Consider the following 13,936-nt stretch of genomic DNA (forward strand, 5'->3'; position numbering starts at 1 on the left):
GGGCAAGCAGCAGCTGCCAGATAAATGGAAGCTCAGAGAAGTGAGAGGCCTGGAGACCCCTGTGCATCGATGCCTTAGTCCTTGGATGCTAGCCTACAATGTATGAGAAAAAAACATGTAGCTTAAAATAGTCTGTTTCTCCTTTTATCTCCTATTATGAATAGCCATAGTTACAGATCACTCACTGCGTGTACCCAGCCTCATGTTCTTTTTGATTTTGTTTCTGGCCTTGGTGTTGGGTTGCTGAATTTCTTCAGTAGTGGTAGTAGTAGCAATGTTGAAGGAGCAGCAGGAATGAAAATTCTCCAAGGCACAAGCTGTTCTCCCCTTCACATGGCACAGAGCAGATAGCAGGCTGCTGTGCTACTTCTGTTGCAGAGGGGTAGCCCTAGGTCCCACAGCTACTCTGGAAAATCCTTGCATTCAAGATAAGCAAAAAGGCTTCATGGATTCAAGGGTCAGCACAGACTACCCTGGTCATCTACTTAGCAGACTTGAACACAATATTCTCTTGGAAAAAAAGATTATAGATTTCTGAAGCTGTTTTTCATCCTTTTAGAGACTTCATATGATGGTGCTGCTGTGTAGGGAACTCACCAATATTTAAACACATTTGTCAAAAGGAAACCCGGCCTCTTTCAGATGTGACTGTCAAACTTCACCTTCTAGTCGCCTGCTCCTGTGATGCCTCCTTGCTGCTTGCTGTCACATACTTAATGCCCAAGAAAATGACCAACTAACTTCTCAGCTTTCTTTTAGGGTAACCAAGTGTACTGAGTTCCAGAATTCTTGTTAAGTGCAGCACAGTTTTCTAGCACCTGGATAATTTTTGTGGAGCTCTGTACTCTGCAGTATTCAGACAGTGCAGCACAAAGCAATTCACTTCCTTTAAAAACTGACATGGAGTGAAGATTTCATCATATCAAATAAGCGGCAGAGAGATGCTTCTTTTCTATTATGGGATCACCTGTTCTTTGCTACTAATAAATTAAAATCTCTCTGCTCACTGGTGAATCACCAAAATGTCATAGCTGTTGAACATCCCATTTCTTTGTCCTTAGTGTTGCTCTTCAGATTTGCACTCTAGGAATTACTCTGTTAGTAATACTAACAAGAATTTGGATTGTACCTCACATATTGATTTCCAGTCAAACCAGGAGCAAATACATTATTTCAGAGGTATACTTTCTCTTGTGCTACTGACACAGACTTAGACTTTAGCTCTTTTTGCCTGAAAAGTCAGTAATTTAGTAATGTCATCTAGTTGGCTCTTTTCTTATTGAATCATTAATATAACAAAGGACAGATATATCCAGGATCATTATTATGGAATATATGTTATTCCCATCTGTTACAATAAGATATCAAGAGCCTAGAGAGGATGATTCATAATTCTGATGCAATGTCCTATGGATAACATGGAGCATGGTGGCAGATGGAGGAAGATGGGTCTGAGCAGATGGATCTGGGTGCAGTTAATATTGCACATATGGATGTACAGTAGGGCACAACACCAGGGCTAATTTCTTTCCAGAAGGAGCAGCATGCAAATTGATATCTCCACAATCACCAGCAAATACCAAAATAATTCAGCTGAGGAGGCAGAAGTGCTCACAGCACTGCGTATCCTGGACCAAGCAGCAGCCATGCAGCACAGGAGTGGCCCAAAGATATTTTACTTTCAGAATAGTATGCCTGAGTGACAAACGATGCAAACTGTTCAGATATGAAACTGCTGACTGTGTCTAGATTTATTTTGGATTGACTCACAGGGCTTCCCAGTGTCCACAGGTACTGGCCAAAAAAGTCATTCTGAAGTCAGTGAGGTGATACGCACATTAGCAGAGCAGGATGTGGGGTACCGTATCTTGTCTGTGACAGTGATAAGTACAAGGATGCCAGAATGGGAGTTAGATTATGCCTTCTGTACACTGATATTGATTTCAGAAAGGAAACAACAGCAAAAACTTTACAAGCTGAGACAAGATGATGAGAGAGAGAAATAAGTCACATACCTGATTACAGACATCATTAATCAATTCTCTAGTCTTATTTCTGTTCAATTTACAAATTACAGTAATAGTTGAGTCTGGGTTTGAGAAGGGAATAATCCTGATGTACCCTTTGCAGAGGATTTCAGGAAAAATTCAGTTCTGGGTAAGGGTGTAAGTTTCCAGTACGTTCACTTAACTGTGGCATCCCACTTAAGACTACATTTTATTTTTATTTTATTTTAAATATTTTTTTTTGCAGATGGGAACTACCAGAGTTCATCATCTGTATTTCAGTGAATAGTGGGGTTTAGTAGTACAAATATGTGACTGGTCATCTTGACGGTCTCCTGGAGCCATGTGAGGTTATTCTTCACAACCACACCTACCTGTGTAGATGACTTGAGGAAAGATAAATATATTGGAAATGTGCCAAAAATACATTTGCACCCAAAGGATGTCTGCAGAGACCAGTGTTGTGGCCGAAGGGTACACTATGACTCAAGACATGTTAAGTTTTCCATGGGGCTTGTGCAAGTTTAGCAGCTCTCTTCCTAACATTCACAGAAAGACCTTGTATGTCCTGCTTTCCTCAGTGCAGGAAGTAAGAGGCCACTTCTGTGAGGTCTCAGAAGTCTGTTGTTGGGAGCCCAGGAACTTCAGTTCCTGTTAGCCCCATATTGTCTTGGGTCCTGGTCTTCAAAGCTTCTGGATAAAGTATAAAAGGATTTTGAATACCTTGTAGGATTTGGACAAACAAACTTCACCTGGATGCTCAGACTCACCCAGAATCAGCTTGTCATGAAAAACAACATTGTAAAATATGTTAGTTTAATACTTTGCACACTGCCAACAGTAATGTAAGGTTCAAGAGAAGTTCTGAAAGCAAGGAGCAGATGCCATGGAATGGCATGTTGGTTGTATAGGTTGATAGTCACATTTTGTATATTCCTCCATCTCTTTTCCTTTCAGGAGGAGTTTTATAGCTACATTCTGCACCTTCTCTCTTTATGCCTACATGATGGTTCCCATAGCCTCAAGCTGAAAAAATCAGCTGTCTAGCAGACTTGTCTATTTTAGGAAATCTAATGATTTACCTATAAACAGAAAGGCATATGTCTGCAAGGTTCATCATAGTAAACCTTGTGCTTCTAATAAAACATTGATTTCCACTCACCCGATAATTTATGTCTTCAATTGGCTTGATCAGGCACCCTGCTATTTTTCCACAAGATGTAGCAATCATCAAGGGAGTTGCGGTCTTTTTAGAATACCACTGTGCAGCTTTGAACAGAGTGGTATTACAGATAGATGAATCCCTGCAAGGCAAGCATGATTGCTATACCCAAGGGAAACACAATTCTACTTTTACACTTAGCTGAATTCATCTGTTGAATTGATGCATGCGATAGTTAAAGGTCATTATGTACAAATAATTTCTCATAGTCACAAGTTTTTATGTGAATTCTCAAGTGTCATTGACAGAAAAATGAAAGACGGAGAGAATAAGGTTCTTCTATTCTGTGCTGACATGGACTTCTTCAATGCCCTCTTTACAAGCATTCATGGTTTAGCACCTTATAATAAATTAAATTTAGTACTTTTCCACAAATGACTGATAACAAGAAAGAAATGCAATTATCTCAGGACAAAGATGTTATTTTTAGAGCTCTGTTTTGTCTGCTTGGCATCAATTTTCTGCACCCCTCTATTCATGTCATCTTTCTTGCACAGAAAGACGCTTACCCCTGATAGCTGAGACTCTGCTTCATAGAGCTTGGGAGGAAGTTCAGTTCTCTTCAAGTTGCTGGACCTGTTCAGGAAGTAGTCCCCAGCTGAGACCCAGGTCTGAAGGGAAGATGACAGACTTTCTTCATACTGCTTTTGACCTGCATATTGTGAAAACAATATTTCTTTTATGAACAACAGTATATTCTCACTATTTCCACTTAGTCAAAGTAGCAATCTTTCCACCAGTATCCATCCCAACCTGTTTCTACTTACCACAAGGCAAAATCTGCATTCACATTAAGGCACCTTTTTCACACAGCCCATTTTTTAATCTTCCAAATACTCAAGAACCTTCTTCAATGTCAGGCTGACCTGTGTGCACTTGGGCTTCTGAGGGCTTTTTTTTTTTTTTTTTTCCTCCAGTGCTTGGAAGGGAGCTTAGAATCCACCTAAGTAATTTCACAGAAAACAGACGAGGTGAAGGAAGTACTCAAACTCCTTAACAGTAACAACCACAGAACCCAGGAACACTTACCTGCTGTCTTCTGAACTCAAGTCGCTTCCTAAGTGCTTCGCAGTGAAGTAGTGCCACCTGAGTTTTTCTGAAGAAGGCACCACCAATGTAACTAGCTCATTGAGTCTCTAAAACTATTTCACAGAGAGGGCAGAAAACATGAAGAAAAAGCAGCCTAGTAAGGAACACTGAGCCCGAGTCACCACAAGAGAAAAACACCCTAGGCTACCCAAGCCTCAGTCTCTCCTGGGGAGGCAATTCCCCCACAAGTCCTCAGGCTTCCTATACAGCAAAGGTCAAATGACCCACACCTGGCAGGTTTCACTTAACAAGGGTGGAGCCAAGAGACCTTGTGGAATAAGCTCATCTACCTGGCTTCAAAGTTTTAAGGTCAATTGCTCCTTATCACTAGTAGAAATAACCTGACAAGGGGCTTAGTGGTTACAGTTGACCTAATGAATTAACTACAGAAGGTGCACAAGGGTCATATTTCTGTTAGTCATTCTGTGAGCAAAATTAGTACAGAGCCTGTTAAAAAAATAAATACAAATAAATAAAAGAAATTAATAAAAAAGAAAATGACCTTAAAGGCAAACTTGCCATCATAGATTTTCATCTGTCTAGTCATGACAGATAAAGAATTTAGCAATCAGAATTCCTTTTCTTGATATTAATGTTATTTACATTTTCTTCTCTGAGATCCCTTCTTTATGCAGGACTTTTCTAAATCTAGCCCCATGACCTCTGACTACACTATTTATAGAATCATAGAATATCCTGAGCTGGAAGGGACCCATAAGGATCATCAAGTCCAACTCCTGGCACCGCACAGGTCTACCCAAAAGTTTAGACTACGTGACTAAGTGCACAGTCCAATCGCTTCTTAAATTCAGACAGGCTTGGTGCAGTGACTAGTTCCCTGGGGAGCCTGTTCCAGTGTGCGACCACCCTCCTCTCAGTGAAGAACCTCTTGCTGACGTCCAGCCTAAACCTTCCCTGCCTCAGCTTAACACCATTCCCGTGGGTCCTATCACTGGTGTTTACGGAGAATAGGTCAGCACCTGCATCTGCACTCCCCCACGTGAGGAAGTTGTATGCTGCAATGAGGTCCCCCTTCAGCCTCCCCTTCCCCAGGCTGAAGAGGCCCAGTGACCTCAGCCACTCCTCATATGGCTTCCCCTCTAGGCCCTTCACCACCTTCGTCACCCTCCTCTCGACACTCTCCAGCAGTTTAATGTCCTTCTTGTACTGTGGTGCCCAGAACTTCATGCAGTACTCAAAGTGAGGCCGCACCAGCGCAGAGTAGAGCGGGACAATCACTTCCCTCGATCGACCAGCAATGCCGTGCTTGATGCACCCCAGGATATGGTTGGCCCTCCTGGCTGCCAGGGCACACTGCTGGCTCATGTTCAACTTGCTGTCAACCACCGCCCCCGGATCCCTCTCTGCGGGGCTGCTCTCCAGCATCTCGTCACCCAGTCGGTACGTATAGCCAGGGTTGCCCCGTCCCAGGTGCAGGACCCGGCACTTGCTCTTGTTAATCTTCATGCGGTTGGTGATCGCCCAAGCTCTCCAATCTGCCCAGATCTCTCTGCAAGGCCTTTCCACCCTCATCTGAGTCTACAAATCCTCCAAGTTTGGTGCCATCAGCAAATTTGCTCAAAACACCTTCTAGTCCTACATCTAAATCGTTTATAAAAACATTGAAGAGGACCGGCCCTAAAATGGAGCCTTGAGGGACCCCACTAGTGACCATGCGCCAGCCTGATGTGGCCCCATTTACCACAAGCCCTTGAGCCCTGCCTGTCAGCCAATTGCTCACCCACGGTATGATGTGTTTGTTAAGTTGTATGCTGGACATTTTGTCCACGGGAAACCGTGTCAAAAGCTTTGCTCAAGTCCAAAAAGATCACGTCAGCTGGTTTCCCTTGATCAACTAGATGGGTGATCTTATCATAAAAGGAATTCAGATTTGTTAGGCAGGACCTACCCCTCATGAACCCATGTTGGCTGGGACCAATGACTGCATTGTCCCCCAGGTGCGTTTCAAGAACTTCAAGGATCATCTTCTCCAGAATTTTACCAGGCGCTGATGTGAGACTGACAGGCCTGTAGTTGCCAAGGTCTATTTTCTTGCCCTTCTTGAAAATTGGTACGACATTTGCCAGCTTCCAGTCCACTGGGACCTCTCCAGATTCACAAGATCATTGAAAAATAATTATTTATGAGAGGGGTCCCACGATGGCGTCAGCCAGCTCCTTAAGCACCCTGGGATGAATCCCACCCAGTCCCACGGACTTGTATAGATCCAGGTGGAGCAGCAAATCCTGCACACGTTCAGGGTCGTTTGGGAGCTGATCATTCCCACCATCGTGGTCCTCCAGCTCAGGGCACCCGGGGTGTATTTGCTTCAGCTGTGTAGAAGCTATCATGCATAAATGCCAGGCTCCGGATCCTCACTCACTATTCAGGTCAAGGACTGGGCTGCAAGTTTTGGCTTTAATTTGGTTACGTGCCTACATTGCTGTTTCCTGGCAGGTCATGGGAAGAAGGTTGGCTGGCTTGCGGCAGCTTACGTGCAAGTGGCTTTTAGGCTGCAGCCAAAGCGTTCCTCTAGATCTGGAAGTTTGAAGATGGTTGGAAAAGCCATCTGAGTGGTTAGAAAGCTGCCTGGCAGAGAAGGATCTGGGAGTACTGGTGGCTAGTCGACTGAATATGAGCCAGCAGTGTGCTCAGGTGGCCAAGAAGGCCAACAGCATCCTGGATCGTACAAGAAACGGCGTGGCCAGCAGGACTGAGGAAGCCATTGTGCCCCTGTACTTGGCTCTGGTGAGGCCGCACCCCAAGTACTATGTTCAGTTCTGGGCCCCTTGCTACAAGAAGGATATTGAAGGGCTCCAGTGAGTCCAGGGAAGGGCAACAAAGCTGGTGAGGGATCTGGAGAACAAGTCTTATGAGGAGCGTCTGAGGGAGCTGGGATTGTTCGGTCTGGAGAAGAGGAGGCTCAGGGGCGACCTTATCGCACTCTACAGATACCTTAAAGGAGGCTGTAGCGAGGTGAGGGTTGGTCTGTTCTCACATGTGCCTGGTGATAGGACGAGGGGGAACGGGCTAAAGTTGCACCAGGGGAGGTGTAGGCTGGATGTTAGGAAGAACTTCTTCACCAAAAGGGTCGTTAGGCATTGGAACGGGCTGCCCAGGGGAGTGGTCGAGTCACCATCCCTGGAGGTCTTTAAAAGATGTTTAGGTGTGGAGCTTAGGGATACAGCTTAGTGGAGGACTTGTTAGTGTTACGTCAGAGGTTGGACTACGTGATCTTGGAGGTCTCTTCCAACTTAGGTGATTCTGTGTTGCGGTCTCCAAGCTGGGATACAACCACCTGTTAGTTCGGCATAACTGAATTTTGTGTTCCTTGCACTAGCTGTTCCTTCACCTCCTCTTCAGAGACAAGGACATGCATCTCTTTCACGTTCCTTCATTAGTAAACAAACCAGGATAGATTAAAGCCCCTTTCTTCACGTCAGTAAGATACCTGCCTTTGGTTTCAGTGAAAATTCAGGCCCTAGCACCTGAAGTTTCTTCTTGATGGTGTTTCTTCTGTATAGGGTAATTTCATTTCCCTGTTGAAGACTTACAAGGACGTAGTAACAAAAGCAAAGGCATAAAACAGTCCAGGAGGCATAGGCTGCTTTTGAGCCTGCAGCAGACTATAGGTATGACATTATCATTTCAGACAAATACAGTCTACGTAACGTGAATGGTTTCAGCATGCCTGCACTCTGCCAAAAGCCAGAAAATGGGACCTTCATTTTATGACCAGATGGAAAAGAAAAACAACGACGACAAAAATTAAGAGAAGGAACTTTTCCTTCACCTAAATTTTATTATTTTGCAACTCCTTCAAGTGTCCACAAGGAATTATCAACACCCTCCTCTCCCTCCCCAACCCCCCCCCTTCCCCACCAAAAAAAAAGAAAAAATTGAGGGACATTGTGGCATAGAGGTATAATTTCAGTTCACACCAGAAGACATTCTTCTCACTGAAGTACACCTAAGCCCCACAAAGCATCAAAACAAAACAAAACAAAAAAAGCCAAAAAGAGATGTATTTACGAGTTAGTTTTACGTGCCAGCATTATTTCCTTGTCTGGTCTCGCATTCAGGGCAAGATCTATCTGGGGGGGAACATGTAATGCCATGCAAGGTCGTTTGGTGGTATGAGCGACAACATGACTTTAAAATTTTGAGCTGTTTGTATAGAAGCAAAGTACAGAAGAGTACACTATCCCCGAGGGCAACGCAGAAACTACCTGTTGCTTCTCAGGTTTAAAAGTTAAAAGGTGTAAGCAGCGGTTTGAGTACCATACTGATGTATACATGAACATTTTCCTCTCCAATGTCCAAGTTGGAGTGCAACATTTTTTATTGTGCTCTCAGATCAGGATTCTGATTCTAACAATGGTTCCTAGTGCAAATTTCCAGAGAAGGGGGAAGCAAACCAGTCCTGACTGCTTTGAATGAGATGGAGAGAGCAAACAAATGTAGACGAAGAAGATAAACCTGTAGGAATGTTTTCAGATAATTACCACTGTCCAAAAGCTTTAGAGTGGTTGAATCCTTCTAAGTTTATTAGTGAAAACTCCGGCAGCATCACTGAATTTGAAGGAGTAGGATAGACTTGCACCATCGCAGAACCTCAGCCACAGTTTAAATGGGCACTGCCTCTAACTTCACAAGAATGAAAGAGAAGAGGTCATCTTTCTACCTTGTCAGCTACTGGCAGACCTAGAGAAAGAAAAAACAAGAGCTGTTAACATTAGGATGTAATGTTTTTTTTAGGACATCTCACCAAATGTGTAATATTGAGTAGTAACCGGACAACAAATGAAAGGGAAGAAAAAGGAGTAGAAGGTACTTGCATGGCCTTAATTTCCGTGGCAATTGACAACAACCACAATCCGCAATGATTTCTAAGTGCCTTACACCATTGACCCTTGAGGCACAAAAATGGGATTCCCACATTAGATAAGGGGAGTACAATCCCTCTCAAAACACGAGAGTCTGGGGACCACGACTGAGTACTGAAAATCTTAAGGCTAGGATGTTCACGTACCAGAAAGGAAACTCACATTTTAGCACTAAACAACTACCTTTCGTGGCAGGCTGGGAACCTGTTCTTTTTAACCCAGGGTCCATTTCAGCATCTTCAAAGCTAAAGAAATGGTTGACTGCTCTGTTGAATTGTGCTCCAGGCAGAAAGACTCACGTTCCTATTAACCAAAAGAGCTTAATACCTTGCTTCTATCCTAAAGATGAGTTTTGGATTCAAACATACCCCATCCAAGATGAACAACTACCTTAACTTTGTGGAGTTTATATTCTGCATAAGAGATTTGTAACGTCAAGCTTCACAGCTTCTCCTCTGGATGCAGGAAGGAGGCTACAGATGTAGAAAAGGGCAAGACAACTTCCAAAACTAAATTGCATTGCCACAAAACTAACGTAATGTATCCCTGCAAGCACAGAAACTCCTTTGCAAACCACCACAGATTAGACATTAGGGCTAAAGAGTGCGGAAAGGATAGTTTAACAGCTGTATGCATACTGCCAACTTTATGAGCCAGTCAAACGGAGATGAGAGCTTGAGATGCCAACTGTGGCTTGGATATGCTGTGCACCATAGAACTTCCTCCGCAGAAGATGTCTTGTTTGGAAGCACCTCTATTCTGCGCCTCTATTCTGCGCCTCTATTCTGCACCTCTATTCTGCGCCTCTATTCTGCAATGTATCCAGACTCTGGTCATATTTATGTTTGTGTTATAGGATGTTTTATATCCACACATGTTGACTGACTAGTGCAGCCATAGCCTTCTTTTGCCACCTGGTACAGCCACTGTCAATTCAAATACTAATGGCAGCAGCAATTTGCTGGTTATGAACATAAAATAAAAATTTGGGAAAGAATGCCCTTTAAAATCTTTTCTTTCTCCTCTTCCCACCCCCCTCTTTTTTTTTTTTAAATACATGCATACATAATTCTGGTTATGTAGGGGCGGCCATGTGGTACAGGATCTATCCAGTCATGGTTTCCAATAATTCCAGAAAGGAAATCAGAGATACATTTTTTTTTGGCAATGGTGATTTTCTGTAATAATATCTTCCAGCAGTCTTAGGTGTTTGTGACTGTCAACATATACCTGCATGCATGCTGCTCCCCAGACAAACACGTGCAGTGTGTCACTCCTCGAAGAGAAGTGATACGTGATACAAGAACAGAGCAAACCCACCTTCTAGGATGATCGTATGATAGGAAATGGGAGAGTCAATGGACATAGTGACTCTGGTCCAGCAGATAAGCCTGTACTTTAATGAAGATTCCTGTATGTGGCTTAGTATGAATGACAGGCAAAACTATTGCTAATGCTAATTACGTAAACAGACAGCTCTGCACAGGATTAGACCTGTACGTTCCTTTAGTATCTGTTTTGTTTGATCATGTTCCCACAAGACCAGAAATTTCAGATACCTCTCTTATTGACAAAACTTTCTGACATGTATTTTCTCATTCTGTCTTAAATGGCACAGAGTGAGACTGACAGGGATGTCTGTTTTTCTTTGGGTGAATTATACAGCCATTTGTTCTTCATATAGAACACACATTTGAAAGAACATTGTCTGAATGGGAAATTATAATAATAACAACAATAACAACAACAATAATAATGATGATAGTGTTGGTGGGAGCTGTTGAGAACATTGCCAAAACACACGTCTGAGTTTAAACACTAAACCTGGCTCAGACACTTCAAAAGTCTTTTAGTTACAGAAACTGAATCTAAAATCATATTTTCTTGCCTTGAATTTATATTTCCAGAAGCTGACCGTACTTCTGATCCTCCTGACCCATTATTGATCAGTTCTATTTTTGCTGCCGATAAGTGTTGTTGCCACTGTTTATAATTACAGACCATCATAGAGTCAATACTAATTGAGGAGAGAACATGCATCCTCCCTGTCTTCAGCTCTGGCACAAATTACTCTTGCTAGATTGCAAAAGTGAAAGATGAAGGAGATTTATCAAGGTTTTTGAAAGGCAAGTATAAATAGAAGTACTCAAAAAGCCTCCATTTCCTTGTTTTAAAGCCTGATTTCCTTATTTTGTCTGATAATGTGAAAATGGGTTTAGTCTGTGGGTAAGAATGACAAAGCCATTAAACAAATTAGTGTGCTTTTTTAAAACAAAACAAAACAAAATCAAATCAAAACAAAACAAACAAACAAAAAACAATGGCATGCTTTATGGAAAGCACAAATACACAGGAGGAGGAGATGTTTTAAAATAATATGAGGACACACAAATATGCAGGATACTGAACTATGGGTTATAATGGATGACTGCTTTCTCTTTTTTCTTGTTTACTGTATTGTAAAGGAACTACTGAGTTTCAAGATTTTTATTTTCAGAAGACTTTGGTAACTTAATTAAATCAAAGAATGCTTCAGGTAGAAGTATAGCAGCCTATAGAGCTAGAGCTGACACATCTTTCATCTCTGCCGCCTATGTCTCTTGTCACCAAAGGACAGGTTCCATAATGGCTCAGATGAGTTCTGTCACAACTTGGTGTCTGCAATCATACTGTGGAAACAGAACAGGTTAGTGGCAGATGCCACTGGTATGTTGACAGATAAAACACCCTCAGAAAGAGCAGCTACTAAGCATTTCAAAACTCTCTGTGAATGCCCTCACTACTCACCCTAGGTTAGCGGTGTGCAGCCAGTGTTCACGTATCCTTCCCATGCCAGCCTGTAACTGCGGGTCTGTGGCGAGTTTTATGTACAGGTTAAGGAAGCAATATTATGCTGACTTCTGAGAAAGCTGTAAAGGCTTTTTGTGGATCTCATCAACTTCCACAGCTCAGACAATTTTTAATTGGGTATAGTTAACTTAATCCTTTGAGCACATTGTTACAATGCTTGCATACCTATGAAGGCATTTAAAAGCAAATAAACACATTTAATTATTTCATCATTGCTATTAATATCTGCGAATATGAAGAAAAATTCTCAACAATGAAAGTGGATTATGTATTAGCCAACTTAATGATAGAAATTTCTTAACCTGGGATTTTTGAAGTGAAACTAATGAAAAGATGGTGGAGAATATTTCTGTAGCAGAAGGGAATGACAGATTCCTCCTTATTATAATTTATATCAATTTACATGGTGTATGACATCTCGGGTCCCTGCTGAGAGGAATTCCAATAAATGTAACTTTATGGAGCATTACAGATGACCACTTATCATGACATTATTAGTACTATTGTAACACAAGTTATGAAATGTGGATATTTACTTCTGTTTTTAAGGGTATAAATATAGGTTTCATACTTATGTGTTAGAAAAGCGACATTGACTCCTGCATTTGATTTTCAATCAATCAATGGCTTTTATTGACAGTGATTTACCTCATGAATAACTAGCACTGCTATCTCTACAGACTGATTCACTCAGTTTCTAAAACATAGTTACATTATGTATTGTACCTTTTATTACATTTATTTTGCCTTAACTATCACTGCAGTGATGAATATATTAAGAACAGCTCATGAATTATATATCAGTCTCCTCTGATTCAACAAGAGTAGGGGAAGATTCTCACACCAAGACAATTACACTAAAATCAGTACATGGTGCAGGACAAAGAAACTGCCAAAAAAAAAAAATAAAAAAGTTTTTGAACTATCACATACCCATCTCATTCTTTGGCAATTCTTTTTTCTGCCTTTCGTTGCACATAGGAAAAAGCTTCCTGTTTTAAATAGGTAGTTATTTCTGACCAACGTAGCACCCTGCAGGTATTTGTACTGTGTTTATTCCCATATAATTATTGCTATGATGTAAGGGCTCAGCAAGATTCTTCTCATTATCCTTCCCAAATGAGAGCAAAATAAACTAGCAGTGAACTACCAAAGAGCCATAGCTGTATGTGAGAGAGCAGTATGGTGGTAAAAGGTTAAGGATCTGTGCTGCTGCCCCCTGAGTATGCATACAACAATTTTCCAGAGAGTGTGCACCAAGCAGAGTGCTGAGTGACAACTAGCATTTGAAAGCCTGAAGTTTTTCTGAAAACAACAACACAAAACTACCCCCTGTCCTGAGCTGATTGGAAGAGCCAGAGTTCCTCATAGCAACAGGAGGCTAGCTCCATAATGTAATACTCTCCAACTCTACTGACTTAGGAGTTTTTTTTTTTTTTTTTTTTTTTTTTTTTTTTTCCCAGCCTTAGCATGCTCAAAATTCATAAAAATTCATCTGTTCCTGACCGCACAGTGTAGTCAAATCCAAGTCCAGTTCCTATCAATCAGTTATGGAGCTGATTTCTCCAAGGGCATTTTTATACAGGTTATTCATTTATATGTTCATTTCTACCTGAGTTCCACCACAAAGGAGCACAGTCAACCCATTGGCCAAAAATTAAGTGGTAACTCTTAAGGATGGCAAAACATTGATACCTGTTGATGACTGTTGAGCCTTGTCTAATATGAAATTGATGACCAGATTAACCACTTAGGAACTCGTGATTGCTGTGTTTAATATAGATAAATATTTAACTAAATAAACAGTGGTCATCTTCCCAGTTCCCAAGAGCAATAATTCTGTCCAAAAATCACTCTTATTCTGACATACATTTGATCTTATG

At 41.7% G+C, this 13,936-nt stretch overlaps 1 long non-coding RNA gene across 3 annotated transcripts; it reads right to left on the minus strand.

The window, feature by feature from the left end:
- Positions 1-277: 277 nt before the first annotated feature.
- LOC137857006 (uncharacterized) lies at positions 278-4,589 on the minus strand. Of its 3 annotated transcripts, XR_011096919.1 has the most exons (6): positions 4,258-4,589; positions 3,996-4,171; positions 3,738-3,880; positions 3,169-3,310; positions 2,381-2,699; positions 278-1,976 (listed from the first exon to the last, which is right to left on the minus strand). It is a non-coding gene; the product is annotated as an uncharacterized lncRNA (long non-coding RNA). The 3 variants fall into 3 exon arrangements; XR_011096917.1 differs by lacking the exon at positions 2,381-2,699 and having other exon boundaries at positions 4,258-4,575; XR_011096918.1 differs by lacking the exon at positions 278-1,976 and having other exon boundaries at positions 2,095-2,699; positions 4,258-4,576.
- Positions 4,590-13,936: the final 9,347 nt, after the last annotated feature.

Source organism: Anas acuta, chromosome 5 (genome assembly GCF_963932015.1).
Source record: "Anas acuta chromosome 5, bAnaAcu1.1, whole genome shotgun sequence".
In the NCBI taxonomy this organism is placed as follows: domain Eukaryota; kingdom Metazoa; phylum Chordata; class Aves; order Anseriformes; family Anatidae; genus Anas; species Anas acuta.